Source organism: Ceratotherium simum, chromosome 14 (genome assembly GCF_057802395.1).
Source record: "Ceratotherium simum simum isolate JZ-2026a chromosome 14, ASM5780239v1, whole genome shotgun sequence".
NCBI lineage: Eukaryota > Metazoa > Chordata > Mammalia > Perissodactyla > Rhinocerotidae > Ceratotherium > Ceratotherium simum.
Genome location: NC_141913.1, coordinates 258727 through 286535, shown reverse-complemented (window position 1 = coordinate 286535; position 27809 = coordinate 258727). Strand labels below are relative to the sequence as shown.

The following is a 27809-nucleotide window of genomic DNA, read 5'->3' as shown; positions in this document are numbered from 1 at the left end:
GCTGGTGTAGTGGTTAAGTTCTCATTCTCCGCTTTGGTGGCCCGGGGTTCGCAGGTTTGGATGCCAGGTGCGGACCCATGCACCACTTATCAAGCCATGCTGTGGCAGGCATCCCATGTGTAAAGTAGAGGAAGATGGGCACGGATGTTAGCTCAGGCCAGTCTTCCTCAGCAAAAAGAGGAGGATTGGCAACAGATGTTAGCTCAGGGCTAATCTTCCTCACCAAAACGAAAAAAAAAAAGTGACTTCATTGGTCATTGAGTCTAATCCTATCCTTTTACAGAAAGGAAACACTGAATGCAACACTAGGACCCCCAAGGTTCTGAACAAACAGAAACACATGAAGAAGATTTATGAGGTATCAAGAGTTGATCTCCCATTCAAAATGTACAAAAGTGCAGCCTGCACCAAGAGCAGCACGTTGAAAAAAGTGCAGCCTGCACCAAGAGCAGCACGTTGAAAAAAGGTATTTTGCCGGAAGGACTGGGCTGGAGTGCCACGTTCTTATTTTAAGAAGGTCTGAGGCAATTTGGAGGGTGAGAGATGGTAAAAGATTGTGAAACTAGGCAATGTGAGAACAGGCTGAAGGGGCAGGCATTTTAGCATGGACAAAAGGAGTTAGTTACACAAGGGATCTGTTATTTATCTTAAATAATTTGGAAGGCTTTCTTGTGAAATAGGGTTTAGAAATTTGTATGACCATCCTGAATAGAAACAGAACCAACCAATAAAAAAATGTAGTTTTACACACTTCATCTTCAAGTAAGGAAGATGGAATGGGCTCAGGGTTAGTGAGATTTTCATCACTGGGAATACATAAGCAGGATGAGCACTCAACAGAAATATTCTACCAGAAAAAATATCAAAAGTATTAGGTGACCTTTAAGCCCCCTTTAAACACTATTTACAATAATAGCTACTATTTATTGAATTCTTACTATATGCAGAACATTGTGCCAAGCATGACAGATACATTGTCTCAGCTAATCCTTACCACAACTCTGTCAGGTAGGCACCCTTATCCCCTCTTCACAGATGAAGAAAATGAAGCTTAAACAGTGTCCCACATGTAAATCAGACAAGTTACACAGAAGTGTTGGAGCTAGGATTCAGCCCTATGTCTGCAGACGCCATAAGCCACTCCAGGACTCTTAGCCTCTGTACTTACTGCCTCTAAGCCTCAGCAATTCTCTTTTGTCTCCTCCTGCAGAATCTTGAACCATACAGTGACCACTGGGATGTCCAGCGAACCAGGGTTTGTTGATTGCTCTCATTGTCAATAGACTCTCCAATTTTCTCTTTCAATCCTTTTCATTCCTCTTCTTTTTCCTACACAATGCTTTTTCATTCACCTGAGTCTCAGCTCCTTCTGCACTATTAAGGAAACGCATCTTGTCTAGTTGCTTGTGCCTCGCCTGGCTGTCAACACTTCAGATGCATATCTGGGTTAATGATCACTACTGCCCTCCGCCCCTCTGCACTCCCCCCCTTCCGTCTCCATCCCTACCCCCAATTTCTACCAGGTACTCCTCCAGTAATTGAGTCAACCTGCACTCAAACCTGAGCAAGCCACACCTTCATTCTACTCATTGTTTCACCCAGCTCAGGTCAAAGTGTAGTTCATTAAGCAAGCACTTAACCTGGAGTATTGAAATATCTCCTTGCGAATGCTTTGCCTCTGAAGTGCGCTGCCCAAGACTTCTTGGGTTTCAAGAAATTTCAAGAAGATGGATAAGGATGAGCTTGCCTCTTCCTGAGACAGGTAAAAGTAAGCACTTGGCTGCAGGAAAAAAAGTTGGCTATTAATTCCCAAAGTAGACCCAAAATACTAGGATCTCATGAAACAAAATCTGCCTTAAAATGCCAGGAACCGGTGCTACAAAGCAGCATTCCGAGGGCTGGCCCCATGGCTTAGTGGTTAAGTGCTCCCACTCCGCTGCTGGCGGCCCCGGGGTTCGGATCCCGGGCGCGCACCGACGCACCGCTTCTCCTGCCATGCTGAGGCCGCGTCCCACATACAGCAACTAGAAGGATGTGCAGCTATGACATACAACTATCTACTGGGGCTTTGGGGGAAAAAATAAACAAAATAAAATTAAAAAACAAAAATAAAGCAGGATTCCGAGATACTTAGCAACAGTTGACAGGGAGTGGCTCCTTGACTGGTGCCAGCTGTCTCCAATATGCCCATGTGATGAGCCACCTTCTGACCTCCTTCAGTAAAGCCCCTTTCCTCCTGCCTCACCCTGCTGAAGATTCTACAAAGCACAGCTAGACATAGTTTGCATGTGTGCTTTGTCACTCTTAACAGTGCCACACCTGCATTCCCAAAACAGACGTTTCCCTAATGAAACTGGCAAAGAGTTAGCCATTGATGATTAAACAGCTAGTAACTATAGGGGATCAGAACAGGCCCCCACCCCCACTAACTAACCAAAGGAGTTTGGGTTGGGAGGCCTGCCCCCAGAACAGGCCATCACCACAGGCATCTCCGGTGTCTGGGTGGGTCTGTGCTAAGCCCATTCTTAGTTCTGGTTACCCTTTATAAAATACATTTACATTTGTAAAGAAAATCTCCATTTGTAAAGGTATCTTCTTCCTTGTACCAGGAAGTGGGGGGGATGGCCTTACCTAGAAACTTATCAGAATGGAAAATGAAGACTTAAATCTGCATGATAGACTTACCTATTGTTAACTGTGCTGTTTAGGTAATATGCTATCTGACTCCCACTAGGTTCCTATAGGTAATATCCCCCTGGAGCCTGGGTCACCATGGTAATGGGTGTTTGAGCTATTTTTTTCAGGAACTGAACCCCTTGTCCACTTCAGGCCGGATTGAGACCACCAACCCATCAACTGGGCCCTTTTGATGACAAGAGGTTGGAACCCCACCCTCAGGGCATGCTAATGCACCCATTCTGTGAAGATGTGTCCTACGAAGAGGCATGAAGCCTGACTACGCCTGCGCAGATCATCAATTACCTCATCTCTCCTCACCTCCAATCATTTCAGACCACCTTGCCCCTTCCCATAAATACCCCTGAGTCCCTATTTTCGGGGAGGCGGATTTGAGACTTGTTCTCCCGTTTTTCCTCACTTGGCTGCCTTGTGATTAAACCCTCTCTCTCTGCAATCTTGCCATCTTGGTGATTGGCTTTCTGGGCGGTGGGCAAAAACGGATCTGGTGCGGTAACACTAATGGGCTATAAAATATGCTACCTGGAAAGTTAATTTTGAAATGTTATTAAACTAATAGGTACTGGGCAATGTACCTCTTTAGCATAGATACACCCAGGAGCGAGATGTTTCTGGTTGATTGGATGGCTTTTCAGACAGGTACTTTTCCTATTTTTATAGTTTTTCTCCTCTAGAAGACTTTATCAAATCAGTTTTCCAGAAAGCATGACTTCAGGAGGTCTTAAGAGGCAGAAGGAAGCATGTGCTTGAATGCCCTGGGAGATTGTGCGATGGACTCCTGTCCCAGTCTTTGGGGTGAGAGTGGAAGGGAAAACAAAGATAAGGTTCCCTCTGTTTACTTAAAAGGTCCAAGAGTTGTGCAAAGCACAGGCCTCGTACATGCACAGGCATGAATTTTCATGGCCTGGACTCCCAGCAGCAGGATCAAGCAAGCAGGTGGCTGTCACGCTGGGCCTTCCAGCCTGGAGGCTGTATGGGCATCAGTGGGGGTGCGTGGCTTTGCGGGTGCTGGAACCCTCCACAGCAGTGGCGCGGGCAGGGTGAGAAAATACAGGGACCATAGGACTGATCATCACATTGTAGCGCTTCACGTGGATTTGTGGGATACTTAAGCGGAAACAACCCCCAAACCACTTTCTGGCTCACATCCCTGCACTATTTGCCGCTGTGACGTTAACTCTTTTCAGAGATTGCACAAATTTAATACCAGCAAATGAAACCAAGTTACCAGGTCCCCTTAAGGCACACGAAGGGCATTTTTCATATCTTTTTTCTTTCCTCCAATCCCCAATCTACACGAACTCGTGTGTGTGTGTGTGTGTGTGTGTGTGTGTGTGTGTGTGCGCGCGCGCGCTCGATTCTTCCCCGCTTGCAAAAGCCTGAGCAGCTCCCAGGACTCGCCGGCTATAAAGCCCAGGAAGCCGGGAAGGAGGAGACACGCTCCCTGCGAGCGGGCGGCTCTCAGGCGGGAGCGGGGCGGGCCGAGCATCGGGACCGCCCGGGCACCCGGCGCAGCCAACAAGCGCGCGAGGAGGGAGGGCCGGCAAGGGCCGAGCGGCGCGGGCTGGCACAGGCGCGCGGCGCGCGCTGCAGGTGACAACTTGGAGCTTGGCTCTGGCGGCCCCTTCCAGCCTCCGGGAGCCCTTTCCCGCCGCCAAGCCCGAGACTGGACTCGGGGAATCCGAAGGAAAAAGCCGCTGCGCAGGGACCTGTGAGCAGCCCTACCTCTTCTTTGCCCTTGCGCTACTTTTTTTTCTTCAAGGAAGGTTGTGCCTGAGGGCTGAGAACAGGCTCCGGTAGGGATCGGGGAGGAAGGCTCCAGGTGACCCAGGTGAGCTCCTTTCCTTTCTAGTGTCCTATTCCTCTTCGCTGCCGGGCGCAGGCCGGGACGCCTGCTCGCCTGGTGGCCAAGGGCCGGGGCGCGGGCTCCTGCCCTTGGCTCGAGGTCGATGAGGGAGAAAGCGAGGAAGGGGTGAGGCTGGCCCGGCCGGGGGCTGCCTGCCAGGTTCCTCCTGGAATCGGCAGGGACTCCCGGGCGGGCACCCTGAGGCGAGGGACGGGCAGAGAGGTGCTTTGAGGTGGCCGAAGGGCTTGCACTCTGATTTAAGCTGGCCGGGATCGCTCCGGTGCGCGCCGTTCGAGAGCCGCAGAGGGAACGGGCGCGGCGCCTCTGCGAAGCCCCGAGTGAGCGCGCCGGGCCGGGCGAGCGCACGAATCTTCAGTCCCCGAGAGCCAGAAGCGCGGGAGGACATCATGCCTCCGGCCTCCCGCAACTCCTTCTCCGCCCCTCTCGCCTCCACCCCTCGGCGCCGGCGGCTCAGCCTGTTCGGAGATTCCGTGCCTTTGCCACCGCGTGGAGTGGTTGCTGCTATCGCTCCCCCCTCCCTGGCTCGCCGGAGTTGGAGCGCCCCGCCGCCTAGTTGTGCGCTAGAGGCGAGTGGGTCTGGCCAGTTTTCTGCGCGGAGGGCGGAGGTGAGCGCGGGCTTGCTCTTCAGTGCTCCCTCTATCCATCCCCGCCCCCCTGCAGCTTGAACCGCTTGCCCAGGGAGCGGACGGAATCTCAGAAGCCAGACCTTGCTCACTCCAGGAAACTGGGGGGCCTCCTAGGATGGTGCGAGCCTTGGGGAAGAGGCTACAGTCTCTGCCTCCACCTGGGCGTTTCAGCCCCTGCTTTAAAGTGGACAGTGTCTCTGACCTCCGCGTCCGGGCTCGCGGCGTGGCGGTGCAGGCGGCAGTGAGTGTGTGTGAGGGTGAGCATGTGCGACCCTCCGTGAGGCGGAGGCCGTGAGCCCCCACCTCCTGCCCGGCCGAGCTGCATGGCCCCGCCGCCCCTCGCCGCCGGCAGCGCGCAGCTGCAGCCCAGCAACTCAGCGCCGCTGGCTCCTCTCCTCCTCACGCTCCGGCTCCCAAGCCCCTCCACCTAGGCGCGTCCGGGGTAAAAGTCATCAGGCTACAGGGAGCGAGTGGGGGATCGAGGCGCTCCCGAGGCGAATGAGGTGGTTTTTCAAAATCTGGGGGAGCGCCCCTCGCTGGCTGTAAGGACCTCGGGTGGCGGAGGCGGGTCGGCGCTCCAGGGAGGGCGTCGGTGACACTCGGGAAGCTGAAGTTGTGGCCGCTGAGCATCCAAACTCCGTTTGGCGCGTCTTGCTTGGAAGCCGAGGAGCGAGGGGCCGGCGGGGGCGCGCTGCGCGGGAGGTGGGGTGGCTGGGGACCGGGCGGCGGGAGCCGAAGGGCATTGCGCCGGCGTAGGAGGGCGCGTCGCGGCTGCGGTGGGCTCCGGGGCATCGCAGTTGCGCTGGAAGTTGAGGTCGGGGTCCGCAGCGCGTGGTGACAGCCCCCGCGGCCGCTGCAGATTGAGAAGCAGCAGCCACTCCGCGCGTTCGGCCGCCCCCTCGGCCCGCCGGCCGGGCTTTCGCTTTTCCTTCTGCAGAAGTGAAGCATCTGCGCCCGAAAAGCCGGCGAAATTCTCTCAGGGGTGAGGGGCGGCGTCCAAAAGACGCAGGAAGGGAAGGCGCTGGGATCCGGCGGCTGGCGCAGTCGCCTTAGGGCGGCGGTGAGCGCCAAAGATGCCCGAGGCGAGGCAAGGCTGACCCAGCCGCGAGGTCCTGCTACCGGCCCATGGCGCCGCTCTCCCGAGGGGACCGAGCGGGGGAGCCGCCCCCCCCCCCCCCCCCCCGGCTCGGCAACAACTCGTGTAATTCCCTCCGCAGTGCATTGGATTAAGACTGGGCCGAGAGAGGGCCGGAATCCACGAAGTGAATGAACGGAGGAACGACTGTAAATCCACATCTAATTCCGGTTTAAATCTAAATTCCATTTGATTAGATACAGACTCTAATCTGGTAGAGCGGGGCCTGAGAGAGGCCTCTATATTTGCACTTCTAATGACAGTTACTGAAAGGCCTGCAGGGTTTGCGCTTCCCAAGATGGACTTGTGCTGCGGGTGGGGGTGGGGGTGGGGGTGGGGTGCACATAGCTCTGTAATTATTTTACAACCATGAGGATTCAGATTGGTTTGTAAATGCCCTTGCAGGCCCTCCTCCCTTTCCCTTATCTGCCGTAGGCATTTCCCAGCCGGATCAATTGCTTTTCGGACTTAACTGACACCAAGGGGTTAGAGATCCTCTCTTGTAACATTAGTTTCCAAAGAGGACTTTTAAAGAGGCTTCTTAGAACAGAGCGTGTAGTAACCTCAGGAAAACGTTGTCTGTTCTGAGGAGCAGAGGTATAAAACCGAAATTTTGTGACTACATTATGACCTCTCAATTCCGATAATGGAGATGTCCCTCCTGGAATGTAAGTTATTGAAGCCGGGGCTCTGTCTTTCTCATCCTTTCACCCATTTCGTCCATTCTCAGCCCAGGGCCTGGTATAGAGTAGGTGTTCAACAAACATTTATAAACTGGTGCTTATAATTAAGAACATTGGCCTGAAAAGACATTTAATAATTTCTAGGATCAGTCATCATTTAAATCAGAATATTAAACTAATTATAATATTCATTTTGAGGACTAATGTGCATTGTTTAGTTACAAATATTTTTAAATTATTTGGGATTTGTGAAATCACTTTAAATAAAAATGTACTTAAGATATTAGGAAATTAGAAATAACAGAATGACAGTTGCATGCTTGAAGTCCCTGTATAGCAGTCTCTGGTTGAATGCCTCTAGAAACGGGGATCTCACGACTTTTACAAGTATTCTATCTATTTTAGGTAAATTCATTATTCAAATGTTAGGAACACAAGGGTGAACATGACATTGCTTCTGCCCACATGGAGCTCACATTCTAGCTGGCGGGCCAGAAAGGAAATGTGATTTTGGTGCTGTTGGATAGACATGTGAGAACGTTAAGGAATTTCAGTGAAGTGATCTCATGCTTTGAGCAGCAACAGCAAGGGAAACTTGACTAAGGATGGGTCCTGTGGTTTGGATTTGAAGGAGGAGGAAAAGTTCTCCTGGAGGACTATATAAACACACTAAGAAGTTCCCCAGAGCTTGGCCTGCCTTTCTATTCCTTCCTTCCAGTTCCACCTCCTGAGCTGTAACACCCAGCCTTCTCTCTCTCCTGCACGCCCACCGTTCTTATAGTTAAGAACAGGCTCCATGTCTCTGTTTCTTCTCTTCTCCAGGCCAAAGAGCCACAGATTCTTCATGTGACCCCCAACCCCAGATTGCTGGCTCTCCTCACGACACACTGAATGTTGACATGCTTCCTCTGAGAAAAAGAAGCCAAAACTAAAGCAGGGGATGATTTCGGTAGAATTCTCAGTCAGGGCGGCTCGCTGTGAACTGTTCCTTGAAAAGATCCAGGGAGCCGGGTGAGTCACAGTCCACTCTGGGCAGCTGCTTCCTCATCTGGAAGGAGAATAATAATTTTCACCTGCGACACTGTGAGAATTCATTTATGACTTCAGAGTTGTCGGATATTCTGGAAGGACAGTGTGAGACTTAGCACATGGAGCATAGAATTTTCCAATTCTGAAAGAGTTAACCAAGAGTAGCAATTAGTTAGGAAATATGACTTTCAGTGGAGAGCTGCTAAAGAGGCTGGAGATTTAAAAAGCAATTGAACCATGATCTTCACAGTAAAGATGGAGAAATGTAAATAGCTGTTAGAAAGTTTATGATTTGTCATTTTGCCAGGGAGTAGATGAAAGTGCAATACACAGAAACCAAATCGTCACCAGGTGCTGAGGTGAAGAGAAGAATGTATTTGTCTTAATGCTGGTGGGGCAGCAGGTGAGGCTTTTGTTGGGGAACATTTGGTGTTCTGATTACACATCCTGTAAAACAGCAGGTCTGATCGATGTCCAGCATGTGTTCCGAAGTGCTATGGGTCGCGGACCCACACTGAATACAGGGGGCTCATATCCTGGTAGGATTGCGGACAAAACTCAAGACTCGGGAGCTAAAAATCCACTATCTTGGAATCCTCTATAATGAGAAAGTGAGCAGCTAACTAGATTAAAAGCAGTGATGAGATAGGGAATGGCACTGAATATTATTGGGGCCAATTTGGAGAGATTTCAGTCAAGTAGAATGAACAAAGATCAGAACTTGAGGAAAGATATTAATGGGCAGAGGAATGCATGGCAGTACTTACATTGGGAACTCTGAAATAAGAGGTGTGGTGAACAAACAAGGGCGGGGATCAGAACTCAGCCCTCCCTGCCTACTCCAGCACGTTGTGTAATGCCTCTGGGCCAGTGTCCCCATCAGCTAAATGGGGATAAGAATGGAAATCACTTCACACCCAGCCTGGTTTTTAGGTTAGCTGCCTTGCAACAAGCTTCTGGTTTTCTAGAACCAGGAGCGTGTGTTTGCTGGATGAGTTATTACCAGATCTTTATCTCCAGCCTCCATTAGAAATCTAGTCTCACATTTCCAACTGCCAAGTAGATATTTTTACCCAGCTGTTCCACAGTCACCTCAGACTGAAGACTCACCTCACACTAAAAATTTTATCCATCGATTTTATCCTTTCCTCCCTTATGCCCGTGCAGCATGTCCCAAGTCACTGGGCAGGAAACCTGGTTGTCGTTTTTCAGGACTTCCTCTCTCCCATCACTCCCACAGATACACACCCTGGAAAGGTCAGTGGCCCTGTGGTGGTGACTCCCACGGTCACTCCCTCTCTGTTGCATTGCCACCAGTCCTACCCCAGGCTCTTGCCACCTCCTGCTTGGACTGTTGTGGTGAGCATCCTAGCCCACGCTCATCCCACCTCCCCTAACTTCTGCTTCCAGCGCTGTCCTTGTAGCTTTGATTATATCACTTCTGGCTCCAAACCTCAAGTCTCCCCTGTTTCCCATGCTCATCGCACCTCCCCTAACTTCTGCTTCCAGTGCTGTCCTTGTAGCTTTGATTATATCACTTCCGGCTCCAAACCTCAAGTCTCCCCTGTTTCCTAAAGGATAAGATCTAAATCTTTTACATGTGTATTCAAAACCCTATGTTTGCTCTCCTGTGTCTACATGTTCTGTAGCCCCAACAGGAAACTCATTACACCTGTTGCCCTGGCTGATGCATACCTTTAGGTTTTATTTCTGTGTCCTTTGCTCATCTATTTCATTCAACTGAAATGCCCCTCTTGACTCTACCTTCATCTTGAAATCCTGCTGGTTTTTCAAGGCCCAACTCAAACACTACCTCCCTCGTGAAGTTTTTCTTGGCCATTCTCAGGTCTCTCTCCCTCATCTTTTTTTCTGCAGCTCTTTGCTTTTCCTCTCACGTGGCATGTACCTTGTATTTAATTCTTTAGTGTGTTCCTGTTGATTGAGAACTTTCTCATCTTTGTATTCATCACCAGGTGGTGCCCAGAGTAGGGGCTCAGTAACTTTTCGTTGAGCGAAAGACTGCGTAGGGATGCCCGAGAAGGGGGATGACAGGAGAAAGGTATTCCAAACCCAAGTCAAGTTGGCGTGAGGAAGAAGCAGCCAGCCCTTGATCGAGTCTTTGTAGGCAAAGTGAAAAAGAGGCAATCGTCTGAAAACTTCACAAACCACCCTCTACCTCATTTTGGTCTAATTACATGAATAATTTAAGCTTTGGTAGCTGGAAGAAACTGTAATTGTTAACATTCTTCATTGTAGAAATGAGCTTTTAGTCGTGTGAGCTGGACAGAGCTTTCAAAAGCAGACTAGAATGTAGATAGCCAAGCTGATAGTGATTGGGCTAAAAGAAAAATGAGATATGCTGGGCAAGATGCCCATAAAGTGCTGAATGCATCCAGAAATACGTGAGAGAATGAGTGGTTTGGGGCTTCTGAGTTTATCTGATCTAGAACCTCCTTTAGGAAGCTTTTCATCTGATTCCTTCATGGCTCCTTGATTTACAACATATAATCAGGCATGTGTTAATTAGTGTAGATAGTTACTCAGATGTTTCTTATCTAGAAGAATGAAAAGACTAAGCCATTCCTCGTGTGTATACAATATGTTTGAGGACAGGTGGAGAAACAAATTATTATAAAAAGCTTGCCAGTTTCCGTATTCCAGGAACAGAAATGCTTCCAAACAGTCTTAACTATGCAAGACTTGAAACTTGAGAGGATAAATTCATCCTCATCAAATAGCCCATTGCATACCAGGATTGAACAAGTAGGAGAAAAACAGGGCATGCTCAGGTACTGAGGTTTTGAATAGTTAGGAATTAGACACTTTATTATAATGTTAGAATTACATACTCAAACATCTTCTGGAATATGAGAAATTGGATGGATCTAAGTGATCAAGAGCTGCTGTATCTATATTATATACATTCTGACACATGGTGTTTATAAAGTTTACATAAATATATTATAAAATGGAAAAGATGTTGGTTGTCCACTATGTGAAAACATTTGGCCACACAGGTGATTCCCGTCAGGACACTGTTCCATACCCAGTTCCTCTGAGAGCGTACTCAGCCGCTCTCAGCCACAGCTGCCTCATTGGCAAATGGAAATAAAAGTATTCCTTACGTCACATAGAGGATAAAAAACACTAAATGGCATCATAAAGTGAAACACATTAATTACTAGTCTGATAGTTTTAGAAAATCAGCATCATACCGTACAGGTCTCTGCCTCTGTGACTCCTTCAGTATACAAGTGCAGCACTGACGACTCACAAAAACTAATTCCAACACAAGCAAATGTTTAATCGGAGGCTCATGTTCACCTTTAAATAGAGAACTTATTTCTTTCCCCAACACCCACAGAATTCTGCAGAGCTAAATCATCAAACCAGGAGTCTGTGTGGGCAAAGACCATTTGGATAAGCTAGAGGTCTGATTTCAAACAGATTAGGATATATTTGCATTCCACCTAAAATAGTTGTTTCTTTGAATGTTGGATGCCCTTTTTAGTTTGCATTGTGAATAAGAAAATACCTATACAAAATGAGAATGTTTAAAAATATGTAGCCTGCAAACCGTAGAGAGCAGAATAAACATGGTGATAGGCTACAAAGTGAGTGAACTCGCCTTGCTGTGTGTTCAGCACACATCCCAGTGTGTGGGGGTCTGAGGGGGGCAGTCTTTTGGGGCAGAAGGGGAAACATTCGTATGAGGATGGATGCTGGGGTGGCAACATGTAAAAGGTACTGCTCTTCGCCTATTTTTTCTCTCTATCTCAGTGTCACACTTTCATGTCAATTCCTCAAACACCCTTTCATCACAGTGTTAACAATGACTTGCAACATGGGTCCTTAAAAACTGTTTAAATAATGTCATTTTTGGGAAATGTTCTTTCCACCTTCACCTATCTTCCACACTCCTAGGAGCTAAGCGTCTGCCCCCACCCACACACACATCAGTGTCTCTGTTGTCTGAGTCTGGGTTCCCTCGGAGACAGGGATATAGATATAGATATAGACTTTATCTATATCCCTGAGATAAAGATCTGAGTGCAAGTGGGGGACAGTCAAGCTGCCACACTCGCCCACTGCTCTCCAGTACCAGTATGTTCTGGCTATGTGTCAGGGGACAAATCACCTAAGTTTTCTGAGTCTTAGTTTCTTCTGCAAAACTAGTTTAGTAATACCTACCTAGCACAGTTGTTATAAGAACTAGAAATAATACTTATAAAGTGTCTCGCATGGAGTAAGTGCTCAAACAAGTGTACCCATTCCTTTGTGTCATATGATATATATTTTATTAACACATAATTCACCAGGAAAATTTAGATTTAACAAATCAGCTTTATTCTCAATATGTATGTGCCAAGCTTTTGGTCCTGGCTATGTTTGTTTATTTTTAAATCATTTTTAAAAATAAACTTTAGTCCTGAGTGTATTTAAATGTAAGTTTCTCTTTGCCACTTTTTAAGTTTTTTTTTAACAGTAACCAAAGCAAAACCTGATAATCCTCCTGCAAAATGTTTCTGCATTTCAAGGTGGCATAGAAATTATTATTTTGTTTTTCTACCCCTCTATATCTGTATCATTCGTGTTGGAAAAATCATGAGTATCACAGACATTTATCTATGTCTGCACTAAAATAATCTGTGACAAATTCATTTAAACTCCTTGATCTTGAAGTGATCTACATTGATCATTTAATTACCGAAATAATTAACTAAAACTACCTCACTTTCATTTTTCTCAAATGGACAGAGCTGATCTGTTTTTTTTTTTTTTTTTTGGTGAGATCAGCCCTGTGCTAACATCTGCCAATCCTCCTCTTTTTTTTTTGCTGAGGAAGACTGGCCCTGGGCTAACATCTGTGCCCATCTTCTTCCACTTTATATGGGACGCCGCCACAGCATGGCTTGCCAAGCAGTGCGTCGGTGTGTGTCTGGGATCCGAACCTGCGAACCCCCGGCCGCCGCAGCGGAGCACGCACACTTAACCACTTGCATCACCGGGCTGGCCCATGATCTGGTTTTTGAAAGAACACTTTAATTTATAGTGCATACAAGAGTAGCTCACGTTTCCCAGGCCAAAGAGCTGAATAACTGTCATACAACTGTGTTATCTTTGACGCCATCACCACCTGCAACACTAGTAATTCTGACTATGTCAGATTTCTCTGAACTGGCTTTAGGAACCCCTGGCAATCTCCCTCTTGCTGGCAAAACCAAATCCTCTTGGTGCCGCTTGTGCCCCACCATTTTTACTTGCTCTTATTCTGGCCACCATAGTGAAATTTAACATCAAAGATCCCAGAGGCACCAATGGATGCTGCTAAACCCACTAGGGCCCTAACCCAACAGAGAGTCACCCAAACTGCCAGCAGGTGACGTGTTCCTTAGCTGTCCTGAGGTCTGGATTTGGTCAGGTTCTGGATCACTGCTCAGTCTGCTGTGTGATCCCCGGGCCCAATGAAGTCCAGCATTCATCCCCTCGCCATGGTGGCACCGCCACACAACAGTGGCACTCTGTGGATTCTGTGATCGCAGTGGAGTGCTCTTTCACTCAAGACTCAGACACGAGCATCCGGGTGCTAGGATGGAGGACGGAGCAAAGCATATTCTGTATCACATTCCAAGTCTGTTACGGCTTCCATGCCTTCATATAAAATGCCTGGCACAGAGTGAATGCTTGAACAAGCGTACCCAACTTGTAAACCTATGAAACCTTGGAATTTATCAGATAGGCAGTGGGGACCGTGGAAGGATTTTATGCAGAAGAGTAATATGAGGAGGGTAGACACAGCTATGGCTATGGGTTGGGAAAGTGTGATGGCCTGAGGACGGAGAGTTAGCTGGGCAGCGGGGCCGCTTTTGCACCTAGCGGTGCATCCCACGGTGGCCTCGACTGCGGCTTGTACCTTGACTCTCCTCTCCCTTCGCCTGAGTTCTTTCCTAGGAGACTCCTTACTTTTTCTTTTATGGTTAAATACTGGAATAACAAAAGCTAAAAATGTATAGATCTTATTTTTAAAAGGTTGGATGGCTTAGATACTTTTCTCTCACAAAATTACGAATCCTGAGGGATATTATCATGTTACAACATCATCTACATTGTATTTATAAAGGATGAGTAATTTGTGCTATTTTTAGCTATTTGCTTCCTTGGAAAAACATATTAAGGATGAATATGAATTAGGTAATGCAACATTGAGTGCATGTGTGACCCAGTTGTCAGACCTTTTCACTACGTGAAAAAGTACCATGATGTTTTGTTTTATGTCTTGTACTTTTTAATATATGAATATACTCTTATCTTCCAGGTCACTTCATGTAGTATTTTATCTTACGTGTAGCTTTGGTCTCCCTACGATACAGTTAGAAGATAACTAAGTGTGTTTCAGGAAAAATAAGCAGTGATGTAATTTTACAGATTGTGGGTTCATTGTCACTTAATTTCCCTGGATGACAGTTTATTCATCTTTATGATGGAGTTACAGCTGCTTCAGCTTTCAAATCTACAATCCTAAAGCATGATTATAGATTAAAAACCTTTTGGTTTTGAACCTGATAACATAGCATAAACATCATGATAGTTTTTATAGCTCAGTGTTATTGAAACACAATTTTGACACCAGGAAATGAAAATATCACCCTGCAGAAGGTCTGCTATATAAAAAATACTAAAGAATTCTTTAATAACAATAATAGTAATATTATTATTATAATCACAGGTAATATAGATTCTGTTCTCTGAGTAACTGATCACATTAGCTTGATGACAGTTAATCTATTGCTTTTCTGAATTGTCTCAGCATTTTCACTGTTTAACCATGTTACCTGAATTTCATTTTATTTTCTCTCCTTTCACTTCTCCTTGTAGATTTGGATGATTTCAAAGATATTCTGGGTATCTTTACAAAGCCTAGCAAGATGATTTATCTGTGTGGTTTACATTAAAATCTATTGAAATGATAAATACAGGCTAAAGTACAGCACATCTTTTTAAATGCTTTCTCCTGGCCTCCATTTGGCATAAGGAACGGGAGTGTTGGTTACATCTGACCAGTTGTTGTCTAGGAGATAAAAGTCCATTAGGCAGGGCTGGAACGTAGCAAGTGGGTTTAACTGTGAGCTGCTGATAGGATGCCTCAGAGAGCAGCCTGGCTGAACCACCAGTGGCTTTCCATGGGTGTGCAGGTGGCTTACTGCCTGGAAAGAGTGTATACGGGAAAAAGTATCTGATCCGTAAAGTTATTGCTCTGACCAAAGTATAATTTTAGCAAGGTTAAGGAAAAGAGTTGAGAACAGAAAAAACAAAAAGAACGACGACACTCAGTTCCTCACATCCCATGTCCCCCGTGTGGGATGTGGGTGAGCGTGGGTGCTCTGTGTTGTGGGCTCAGGAGAGCAGCTGCATGGTGTTCACAGAGAGTCAGAGCTCTTCCTCTTTTTCTGCCCATTGCCTCTGAACATCACCCCAGTCCCCCGCCAGAGAAACCCCAAACTTTCTTCATAGCCAAGAGCCAGATTTTTGTGGGGCTGTCTTTTACATATAGCACACAGTAAGTGTTCAGTAAATGCAAATAATTATAGTGACTGGATTTAGCATTGTGAACCAGGCTAGAAATTAGAGGACATCTGTTCATGTATTTTCAAAAAAGTTTAGTGGCTGAGTTAATCAGAGCAATATTTTAAAGATCTCTGTCTTATTAAATCTCTCCCTGTGACTTCAGCGAGCAGTTTGATTATCCTTTAACACCAGTCAGAGTGCTGTGAGCACGTGCCTTCCACCAGGGCTGAAAATCCTGATGCATTCTTTTCTTGATGGTTGGATGGTTTTGTTGTTGTAGAGACAGGCTGCACTTGTTTGTATGGGGTCGCTTGCTCTAGATTTAGGGCGCAGTTGTTGACTCTTCTCTGTTCAGGAGAGACTCCTGGAATTCAGGGATTTGCTTTTCAGCATTGACCTACTAAAGTATCAGTTTGCGCGTCATGTGAAAGCCAGCATCACAGATGTGGGCAGGAGAAGGTCAATGACCTCTGAAGGTTTTGAAGCCTTCTGTTTTTCAACTGCATCCACATGGGGTCCTGTGCCCTTCAGGTGGGCGATATTGCCCGCACAGCCTTCCTCTTTTTTGAGCCCATGGCCTCTTCTTTTAAACTTGTACCTCTCCCCCATAAGGAATGCGTGCATAGCTCATACTTGGGGAGGTTTTGGCCCTCCTTTTCTGAGTTACTTTTCAAAGCAGAAGACAAACAATGATCCAAGAAGAGTTTAATGGATGTTGTACATTTTATTTTTAAGAGCATGGAAGTGCTTCTTTACTTCAGCCTCTGGCTTTCTCAGCCCTCGGGGTGAAAAGATTAGAGAGACAAACGGCAGGGACCTACTTTCTGAATACAGGCATTCCCCAGCTTACAGAGGAGTCGTTTTTCCAAAAGTGCATGTGTCAGTAGTTGTTCGGAATTTTGAATTCTCTGCCCTGAGAGAAGATGTTAACAAGTATGATTAGGTTTCCAGACTGGCCCAGGCGACTCGCTTCATTCCGTACTTTGAGCAGAGTTGGGACAACGAGTATCAGCTGTCAGACTTTGCACAGGAAGCACATGGAGAGCCTGTGGTGAGCATCTCTGGATGAGTGTGTGTAGTGCTTTGTCACACCCTCCCTGAACCTTCATCTATCTTCTAGCACCCATTTCTCTGGGCTATAGTGTCCACATGCTATCCTGAGTCTGACTTTTTGCTTATAGTCAGGCTTTCTTCCAAAATATACTCCTTGCTCCAAATTTGTTACCTTCTCTCTCAAATATAACTACCATTTTCTTAGTTCTGCTGACTTAACTTGGTAATAGTAGGAAAGCAATCTGATCGAATTAATCATATTTGTGCAAAGGATTGATAACATCATAATCCTTCCGTGCTATTCGCATTAGAAAGTAGAAAGTCTTGCAACTCAAATCAAATACAGGTTGTATTTGCTCCAATTTGATATTCATTTATCATTTTTTACAAGCAAAGTACTGATGTAGGCCATGGGAATAAAAATGTGAATAAAATATGCTTATCATCTTATAGGGAGATAAGTACATAAAACACCGATAAACATGATATAAAGTATGATAGTGATGAATTTCAAAAGAGAATTTTATGACAGTATCAAATCTTATACATCCCTGGAGGGAAGCAGGTAAATTGATAGCAATAATATTGAAAAACAATTATACATTATTTTGTAGAGATATGCACATTGTCCAACATAGTAATTCTGTATATCATTATATGCCATTGAGAAACTGTCACACATATGCACCAAGAAATGTTTCAAAAATATTCATAATAGCAAGAAATTGGAAAGAAGGCAAATGTTTATGGACAGGAGAATGGATAAATAAATAATGGCATATTCACAAAATGATATATTATACAGCCACAAAAATGAATGAACTATAGCTATAAACCAACCATGGGGATGAATCTTTAACACTGTTGGTTAGGAAAAAAAGTTGCAGAAGATTGAATGATATAATATCATTTTTATAAGGCTCAAAACCATGCATTGTTTAGGAAAACCTATCTGAGGGGAGGCAGGAGGACTGAATAGCAGATGTAATGATATTGGCAATATTCCTGTTATTAAGTTAGGTGGTGGGTTCATAGGTGTTCATTTTATTATTATGCTTCATAGCTTACGCATGTATATATAGGTGCATAATTATTGCATAATAAAAACATTTTATATGCATTTCTAAGTGATTGCTCTCGTTTTGGGGAAACGCCAAAAAGGAAGCAGTTAATTCTGACGGGGAGACTGGGAAGGCTTCACAGGGGAGGCTGTGTTCACCCTGGGCTTGCAGGAAAAGTAGGGCTTTGGAGGGTCAGACAAATGTTGGGTGGTGGAAAGTGGGGGGAGAGAGAGTGAGGCAAGCATGTATGTAGTAAGCTTGAGACGAAGTGACTAGGGTGGGCTGTGTGGGCGTGGGAGGTGTAAAAGCTGAAGTTGGGAGAGGTGAGGGAAGGCATCTGTCATCGTATATCTCTGCAAGGCAGCCAGGTGACCATGATACCAGTCAGTTTCCTTAGGAACCCATGAGGAAAAAAAAAACAAAACCCCATGAGATTACCAAAGGAGAGTGCCTGAGATGGAAAGAGAAGAAGCCACAGAAACAGGGGGAGGGCAGTGGACCCCAGGGAAAGAAAACCAGGAAGACCCAGGAAGGCGGGGTCGAGGTGCTAGAGGAGAACCAGGGGCACAGAACCTGGACATCCCAGGCAGAGGGGGTTTCAGACCCATGGAGGGAAGGAGTCCACAGCACAGAAAGGGGTTGTCCTTGGAGAAAATGGGGTAAGGAGAAGCCATCAGAAGAGGGTAGATAAATTACAGGCAGATTCCAGACAAATGTTGAAGTTGTAGGAGTTTCTAGAAGGCACATTTATGGGTTCCCATTTCCGATGTCAGGTACCAGGGAGGAGAGTTTCAACGAAATTCTCAAGGGATTCTATTTTCAGTATGTTCAGTAGTTACAGGCGTCCATCTTCACTCTGTACACATTTGCTCTCTGTTTCTCTCTCTCTGTTAAAAAATATCTTTTTGTACGCGCATAGATCATAGTTATCTACAAGTTGGGCAGCTCTTGGATGGCCTGTTGTGATAGGAAGGAAAAGGGGACGAGATGGAGAAAAGAACCGCCGTTTACTGAGTGCCTGCTGTGTGCCCAGTGTCCCGATCTGAGGGCTGGAAATACCTTTCTTGCGGCCTTCGCCGCAACTCTGTAGCGTGTAATGTTAAGAAATAACAAAATCCAGGCTTAACATAGGGCGAGTGACTCACCCAAGCCAAAGTCGATTCAAAAAAGGTTAGACTGGGCTGGGCCCGGCCCCGTGGCTTAGCGGTTAAGTGCATGCGCTCCGCTACTGGCGGCCTGACCGGGTTTGGATCCCGGACACGCACCGACATACCGCTTGTCAGGCCATGCTGTGGTGGCGTCCCACATAAAGTGGGGGAAGATGGGCACGGATGTTAGCTCAGGGCCAGTTTTCCTCAGCAATAAGAAAAGAGGAGGATTGGCATGGATGTTAGCTCAGGGCTGATCTTCCTCACAAAAAAATAAATAAATATATAAAAAAGGTCAGACTGGCTCTGTAAAATCATACTGTTTCCCTCTTTGCTTCACAATCCTCAAATGAAAAAAAAAAGAAGAGAAGCGCCTTGGAAAAAAGTTTCAATTCTATGCATCTTTTTGCTCAGATATCTTTAGCTTTTGTAAAGATCTGTCCTCCTCTTGATGTTTGACCATCTCAGTCTTGATGGAAGGTCCTGACAACTTATCAGTTGTTTGCCTCGAGATATAGGCTGTCCCCTCAGTGAGACTGTTCTACAGTGTCCCTGGAGAGGGTACTTTGATGAGAAGTTTTGCTGGGACTTGCCGTGTCCTCTGGCTGTACTCTACAGTCCCTCTTCACACACATGCCCTTACCTCGACATGGCTTACATCTGTCTTTTCTCACTGAGTTTACTAACATACGATTATTTTCATGTTGTTAAAATCATAATCACACTTTCAGTTGCTATTTATTCCTGGAAACTGCATATTAAGATAATTACTTTTATCTTGCTGACTCTAAAGTTACGACATACATTTTATAGTCATAGTGCATGAATATTAGCTCCATAGCTTCCTGCCTCGAGCAGGAAGAGAAGAGGAGAGAAGTGAGGTTTCTTCCTGAGAGTGCAGGGGTGCTGCAGGGGCTGGAGATGGGTCAAGTCAGTGACAACTTATGAGGAGGAGGCCCAAGAAAGCCAGTGAGGGGAGCAGGGACGGTTTGCACGCAGCCTGGGAGGGCCTCACTGAAGTCAGAAAGGGGCTGTCTTTCCTGGGAGCTCCATTTCGTCCACCCCACGGGGTATCCCCAGGGCATGAGCTCTGACTCTGACTCTGGCTCCCCTGGAACGTGGGCTACATATTGGAACATAAAAGTCAGCTCATCCGTAAACATTTCCCACTTGCAAATTAATCAAGAATTTGGTTTTAAAAGGTGAGCACAGACACTGCATCTAACCATGTAGGGGAAGTTATTCTTTTTGAAAGCAACCTTGAAATTTATAATAGGGTGATGAAGCATTATGACAGAGCTTTTTGAATTCATTTTTTATAATGAATCATTATAGAGTGGGAAGGTAAGTTGAACAATAAATAATTCTGTATAACTACCACATACAGGGGAAGGGACAGCAACTGTGGCCTCCTACATGTACGGAATAGCCTGACCTTGCTCTTAGATCAAGACCAGAACCCTTCACCCAGCCACTTGGGTCTGCTCCTGCATCCTTCTGCAGCCTCCCCTCTTATCATTTGCCTTCCTGCTGTCTGCTCTAGACACAGCGGTTCACAAACATTTTGGTCTCAGGACCTCTATTTTTAAAAATGATGGAGGACCACAAAGAACTTTTGTTTATGCATGTTATATCTACTGATATTTACTGCATTATAGTCAGCCCTGGAAGTCTAGTGGTTAAGATTCAGCACTGCTGCAGCCTGGGTTCCTTTCCCAGTCAAGGAACCGCCTCCCTTCTCCCCTCCATTGGTTGTCATACTGTGGTGGCTGCGTGTTGCTGTGATGCTGAAAACTGTGCCACTGGTATTTCAAATACCAGCAGGGTCACCCATGGTGAACAGATTTTAGCAGAGCTTCCAGACTCAGACAGACTAGGAAGAAGGACCTGGCCACCTACTTTTGAAAAAATTGGCCATGAAAACCCTATGACTAGCAGTGGAGCATCATCTGATATAGTGCCAGAAGGTGAGAGGATGGCACAGAAAGACCAGGCAGGGTTCCACTCTGCTCGACACAGGGTCACTAGAAGTTAGAATCCACTCAACAGCACTAACAACAAATTTACTACAATAGAAATTACAACTGAGAATTTTTAAAAATATTTATTTAAAAATAATAAAAGTTTATTCCATGTTGACATAAATATTTTTATTAAAGTTAACAATGTTTTCCAAAATAAAAATAATTTAGGGTAAAGAGTGGCATTGCAAATCTATTTAATGTCTGACTTAATAGAAGAGGGTGGATCTTACGTCTGCTTCTGCATTAGAAACTGAGGGTGAGATACATCATACATCATACATCACGTAGGTCCTAGAAAGTTCCACCATACACTCCTGTGAGAATGTGTGTAAAAAGGCAAATAATGTCTTAGTATGACCAGGAAATAGTTTTGATCTCACAGCCCTCCTAAAAGGGTCTTAGGGCCTCCCAGGGGTCCTGGACCACACTTCCAGAACCAGTGCTCTAGACTCACAGGCCTTCACCTGTAAGTCGGAAATAAGTCAACAGGGTGAATGAAAGGGATAAGGGGAAATAAGGTTGGAAGGTTAAGCTGAGGCTACAGTATATCCTGTCTTATTTGGACATCCTCATCTTCTGGGAAGGAGTTGAGCATTCGTGCCGAAAGGCAGACAACAATTAGGGACATTCCAAAGCCCACTCTGAATTTACCCTGTTTCATATTTCTCAAAGGTCTTTTTCAAGCATCATTTCATTTAATCTTTATCGTAACTCTATGAGAAAACCAGGACATCTATTGTTCCCCCTTTTCATGCAAGGAAATAGGGATGTTCAGTGGCTTGCTCAAGCTCACCCAGTTCCTTGAAGGATTCTGAACCCACACCTTGGATCCCTAAGTCCTTCCCCTGTGCAGGTTGTCTTCCTTCATTGTGAGGTTGGCCCCCCTACACAGGGGCCGGGTGATAGAAATTGTGTGCAGAAGGAATTGAAAGCAGATATTTAAGCTCACTTCTGTTACAGTGACTCAGGTGTGTACCAATGTATTCCCTTTTCTGATTCTTTAGCAAATAGAAGTAGTGAATGTGCCAGAGAGTCTCAATTGTATCATTTGGCCAGTACAATTGAAGTTTGCATGTCTATAATGAGAAGAAAATTCACCATTCATTACCAGGACTAGGGAGAGTAGATTAAAGAAAATGCTATCCACAACCCAACTTATTAAACTTTTAAAATATCCAAAGGGCGATAGGAAGACCTTGATGGGCACTTTTTAAGGCGTCCACTGACTTGGAAAGAATGGGGGAGGTGTGTGGACTGAGTGCTGACAGCCGGACTCATTTCTGGACTTGTGGGCATATCTGTGATGATTTCTTCCAGTGCCCTTTAAGCAACTACTCCCATCCTACCATCTGCCGAGAGGAAGACCAAAATCCTTGAATGTATGTGAGGCTGCTTGTTGTTCTATTACAAATTGCTGTCTTTTTTACACTTTACACCGTGTTGACTTATGCTCTTATTCATTCTTTCCTTTGAAGATTGGGTCTACACAGGGTGGCCAAATAGTTCCAAGAACCATTCTGACAGTAGCTTTCTTGTTTTCTAATTGCAGTAAAATACACCTAAGATAAAATGTACTATCTTAACTACTTTTGAGTGTACAGTTCTGTAGTGTTCTGTACATTCACATTGTGCAACCAACCACCAGAACTCTTTTCGTCTTCCATTGAACAACTCCCAATTTCCCCCTCCCCGCTAACCCCTGGCAACCACCTTTCTACTTTCTGTCTCTATGAATTTCACTACTCTAAGTACCTCATATAAGTGGAATCATAGTATTTGTCCTTTTGTATCTGGCCTATTTCACTTAGCATAATGTCCTCAAGGTTCATCCGTGTTGTGGCATGTATCAGAATTTCCTTCCTTTTTAAGGCTGAATAATATTCCATTGTATGGATAGACCACATTTTGTTTATCCATTCTTCTGTCAGTGGACACTTGGGTTGCTTCTACTTTTTGGCTATTGTGAATAATGCTGCTATGAAGATGGGTGTAGAAATTTCTCTTTGAGACCTTGCTTTCAGTTATTTTGAGTTGACAGCAGCTTTTGATGGAACGGATTAGTAGTGTACATCTGCAAGGCCGAGGCCCAGGAGGCCGCAGGGGACCCAAGGATCACAGAATTTCTCTAGCATGATCTCGGCATAGTCTGGTTTTCCAAGGTGACTGCTCATGTGGAAAGCCTGTGATAGATGAGCTGTTTTAAATGAAGGCTCAGTTTGGGGAGTTTCATCTACTTGAAAATATGTTTTATGTGATTTTATGCTGTAAAATTTCTTTCCTAATGGAGCAACTATTATGGCTTACAGGATTGAAAAACAATGTATCCTAGAAATTTTACACGAAGTAGTTTTTTTTCTGGGCCTCTATAAAAAAAACAACAACTTATTTCTTTGGTCCTTTCTTTGAATAATTCAAATTCTATTCTATGGCTTTGACCTGTAGTACATCTAAAATGGGTTATGATTTATATTCTTTGAGAATATATAATTAGAATTATTTCAGTCAAATGCTTGTTGGAATGTGTAAATAATTTTGCTGGGTTTTCTGATTCTAACTTTTGAGTCAGCCTAAGTCTTTACCTTGCAGCGGTTCCCCCACTCCTGCTAGTCCAGACTTGCTTTAATTATTTTTATGTCCCTATATATCTGTACAGCTCTTTCACAGACTCTTTCTGGAAACGTCTGCTACATATTCAGAGGTGGCTGCATGTGCCCCTGTTCTGTACAGCTGCGACATGGCAGTGTCAATGACGGCTCCCTTTGGATCTCTCATGATTGTCTACGTGTTTTTCTGCAGCAACTTTCTCCTCGATCCGCAGTGTCTTGGCAGTAGGGCAGTTTCTAGAAAGGAGGGAGCTCTTGTTATCATGCTTAGGATGCGGTAAGTTACCACCAGTTGTTGAATTATTCCTAAACTCTGTTTTCTTCTCTTTTTTGCTCACCCTTCCTGTCTCACTGCCTCTTGGAACATGGAACCGGGACCTGCCCATCATCTGGAAAAAATGTCATCTCTGGGCTTTGGGATGTGGATCATGTGAGTGAGTCCTGACATTAATGTGTAAGCTGTTGATTTCTCTCTTTGTGGAAGAAGAAAATTGCCAAATGAAATTGTTGGATGGGAAACTATTTTCAGCATTCCAGTGCCCGTGTGCGTGCACCACCTGTGCCTTTGGTGGGAGTGAATCTTCCTGCGTTACAGGGAGCAGTCCTGAGGTGTACTATGAGGAGTCCCCAAACTCAGATGAAACAAAGATGAATCACATTCCATGACAAAAGTTGATATTTAAACCTTTGCTTTTGGTTTTCTTTTTTGGCGGGGTGGGGAGGGCGGTTTATATGATCTTGAATAATAGTTCTTTATAACAAAGCAATTTGAAAATATCCCACATAGTTTGAAATGGAATTTTCTAAGGCTCTTGTTCAGTTTCTATACCTCAAATATTCATAGTTACCATTTATGGCAGACACAAATGTATTTATTTTTGTGATGCTGGCATTGTTTTGAATATAAACACATTGGAAATGGTATATTGTTGATGTATTTATATTAAATGAATCATAAATCTTGACATGAAGCCTTCACACTTCAATTGCTTCTCAGTAGAGCCTTTTAAAACTAAAGGTAGCAAAACTGTTAAGTATCAGACTCTCACTTTGTTCTTCCAAAACTGTGCACTAAGGATGTACCGGGCACTTAGCTGTTCTGCATGCAGAGCTGTGGGAGAGGGTTTATGTATGCTGGTGGATTTCTTGCTATGGAATGGAGACTAGACAATAGGCAGATTTTGAATACAAAAAATAGATTTTTAAATACATTTTTTTTTTTTAGTTCTCGAGCATGTGGGAAGGAAGATTCCAAGAAAAACCTTTGATTAGCATATTATAGAAGTGGCTTCTATACTTTCCTTAAAGTACTTAGCATGACTGATTACTGGAAGAAAGAAATCAGGTGAGGTATACCTCCATAGGGAAATCATTGTCTTGGTTATCATTTCCACTTTCACCCCGAGTCTCCCTCTAATAACTTCTACACTGCTCTGTCACCGTCTTCGCCAGCTGAGGTGGCAGGAGGTCACCTACTGGGAGCAGACACGTTTGTTGTTGCAATCTGTTATTTCTGACATTTCCATAATTATATTGAATGTTAGCATGAAATTTGGCATCAGTGCTTGAAGATTTTCTATTCTAGTGTAAGTAATTTGGGAATCTCTATCTTAGATGATTTAGTTACCCGTAAATATCCTTAGGAATGTGTGTCATTTGCGTTTAAGCTGGTGAGCTGTGAGTAGTTGTTTTGACACAGTGGCCACCCAGTCAGCTGTTGTGCCATTGGGTTACGTTCTGGTTCTTCAGTTCCACGTCTGAAACCTCCTTTTGGAGTGTGAATCGTGTTTCCCTCTGTGTGTCTCTTTGGGTCTTTTCATCTCCCTCCTTCTCGTAAATGATAACCAGCTGGACAGTCATCCTTAAAATCTCATTTTCTCTTCCAGTAATAATCAGTAGCCAGAACCTACCTCTTTTAAATTGATCATGAGCCAAATCTTGTGAATTCTCCTTTTGTCTGGTACCTTGAAAGCCTTCTGCAGATAACACTTTATTTGTAGATGTTCAGGACATCTTCAGAAACCTCTGATGCTACAGTAGCCAAGTGCGCGCCAGGGTGTCCTGCCGTCACTGTTCCGCCGACTCTGCAGTGGGTCTTCTCGTCGGGCTCTCCCTCTCCTCTCCTTCTGAGGCCTCCTTCTATTGAGGAATCTTTTGACTTGAGGGTAATTTGCTTTTCTTATTTGTTTTTGTTCCATTTATAGAGAGGAACTTCCATTTATAGGCTGGCTCTGCAGCCTGAAGAGTTTCTGGTTTGGTCCCTAAGGGATCATTTTCTTAAAAAAAAGTAGCAGGTGGTTTTTTCGCAGTGACACAGTTAACATGATCACATATCATCACCACCTTCACATTCAGCATCACCCTCCTCCTTTCCTCCCCGCCTGTACTGGGTGATGAACTTTACACGAGTCTCATTTAATTTTCATAACAACCTCATGATACAGGAACTTTTTATTGTCTAATTTTGTGGATGAGCAAACTGAGGTAGAGCTTCACCTGCCAAAAGCCACCAGGGTCATATTCATAAGATGTTAAGTTTTCACTAGACACATTTTCTTTTAACCAGTTTAATATACTTTTTGACTCTCCTCTACCTCCAAAGACAGAATTTTGGTGCATCTCAGACAATACTTTGTCATGTACAACTAAGTTTGTCTTTTATCTGGCAGTTATGTAAAGCTCTTTCATGAGTCAAAAGTGACCATCCTATGGTGGCAGGGGTTAGGGGCAGGAGTGACTGCAGTAAAAGACATGTTAGTAGGGGATTTGCCCTGTGAAAAGGCTTTCTGTTTCTAGAGAAGTTGATGATATCTTTGTATCTGACAGTATAATCATACTTGAATAGAACTAATAGTAGTTTTGGGAAAAAAAATCAAACAGAAGCTAACCTTTTTCCGATTTCAGATAAATCCTTGTACCTACAAATTCCATTTGGATTTTTTTACTCTTGTTTTTGAGTGTTACTGAGTTTCTAAATCTCATCATGAGTACTTCTCTAATAGCTAATTTTCTGCTTATTAGTCAGGGTAATAAGGCCCTTCTCAAAATCAGAGAGACAGGAAAAGCAGCAAGTTCTCTTGGTCAGCCAGCTTGCCTTGCTCGACTCTCTCAAGGTTCTCCGTTGACAAGGATAGGAGCTAACGGAGCCAAGCTATGGAAGTGTTTGCCCAGAATGCTGATATTTCCAGTTGCCTAAGGTGTGCAGATTCTTATCATATTTTACTTGAGTTTTGCAACAGCTTACTAAGCCCTTTTTTTCATCTTTATTCCATCCTCCATTGGCTCCAGAGAGACCTATCCAAACTATAGATCTGACCATGTCTCTCTCTTGCTTTAAAATCCCCGGTGGTTCCATATTGCTTCTCCACCATAGTATTGCAGCAGCCTTGTGAGTATTGATCAATTCTGTGGGTGTCACAGGTAAGGTGTACTAATAATAAATTGTGTATTAAAATATTTATTTTTTTAAGTAAAATAGACTGGATTCAAGTCTACTTCTATGGCAATATGGTTTACATTCTTATTTTGTATTATTTCTTGAGTGTGTTTGGGGGAGAGAGAGGGGGAGGATGCCATGGCTTGGCTAGGTACTGGGGATTCTGTAAAATCATCACCCTTGCTTATCTGTCCCATCACCTAATGGTTCCTGGTGTACAGCTAATAATCCTGTTTATCAAGAGTTTCTGTAGCACTTGTGAGTTGTGATTTTGTAGTTATTAACTTTGTGTATATAATTTCACTCATGGAAGGCAAGGATCGATGAAGAAAGCTCCAACGTTTGTATTTTATGTAATGATGCTATGAACATTCTTACCCATAACAACAATAGTTTATGATTACCAAATAAACAGCAAAGTGATGATAAACGTAAAACTCACAAAAGGATAGGTCATATAAATAAAAGGTTAAAATCTCTACATTTCATTTGTTTCGATAACAATAAATAACATATTTACTCTTCAATAGTCTATGTGTATTTACCTTTCCAATATCACCCATGTAATGGAGGTCTGGAAAAAAAAAGACAAGATGCTTTTTTCAAAATAAAACAAGATATTTTGAAAAATCTTATGTGCTGAGGATTTTTCTTATGAAACGACTGATTTAGTGTGTAGTAGATGATATCATTACTTACATGTTGATATAAAGGTGTTATCAATACTGTTCTCATCCTCCTGAAATGGCAGTGCTGCTCTTTGCTTTATTTTCCCAAATAATTTTGGTAGAGGTGAGGAGTTGGAAAAATCTAGAAGTATAGGTTGCAGGCACAAGTCATCTGTCTTGGATCTCAGTCTAAAAGAAAAGGTCAGAAATGAA

General features: G+C 44.5%; 1 protein-coding gene and 1 long non-coding RNA gene across 8 annotated transcripts in view; one reads left to right on the top strand and one right to left on the bottom strand.

Annotated features, from left to right (window-relative positions):
* Positions 1-1439, bottom strand: part of LOC147915235 (uncharacterized) — a 54636-nt gene extending 53197 nt beyond the window's left edge. The window contains exon 1 of the long non-coding RNA XR_015554213.1: positions 1169-1439. This is a non-coding gene — a long non-coding RNA (uncharacterized LOC147915235). The remainder of the gene's footprint in view (positions 1-1168) is intronic.
* Positions 1440-4180: 2741 nt separating this feature from the next.
* EPB41L3 (erythrocyte membrane protein band 4.1 like 3) overlaps positions 4181-27809 on the top strand; it is a 237465-nt gene continuing 213836 nt past the window's right edge. For 3 of the 7 annotated variants that reach the window (XM_087438856.1, XM_087438851.1, XM_087438852.1), the window contains exon 1: positions 4181-4528. The gene's annotated coding sequence lies outside the window, so the exon portion shown is untranslated. Of the gene's footprint in view, positions 4529-7830; positions 8020-23366; positions 23923-24480; positions 24838-27809 lie in introns of those variants that run through there. The other 4 variants (XM_087438854.1, XM_087438857.1, XM_087438853.1 and 1 more) reach the window with 4 other exon arrangements.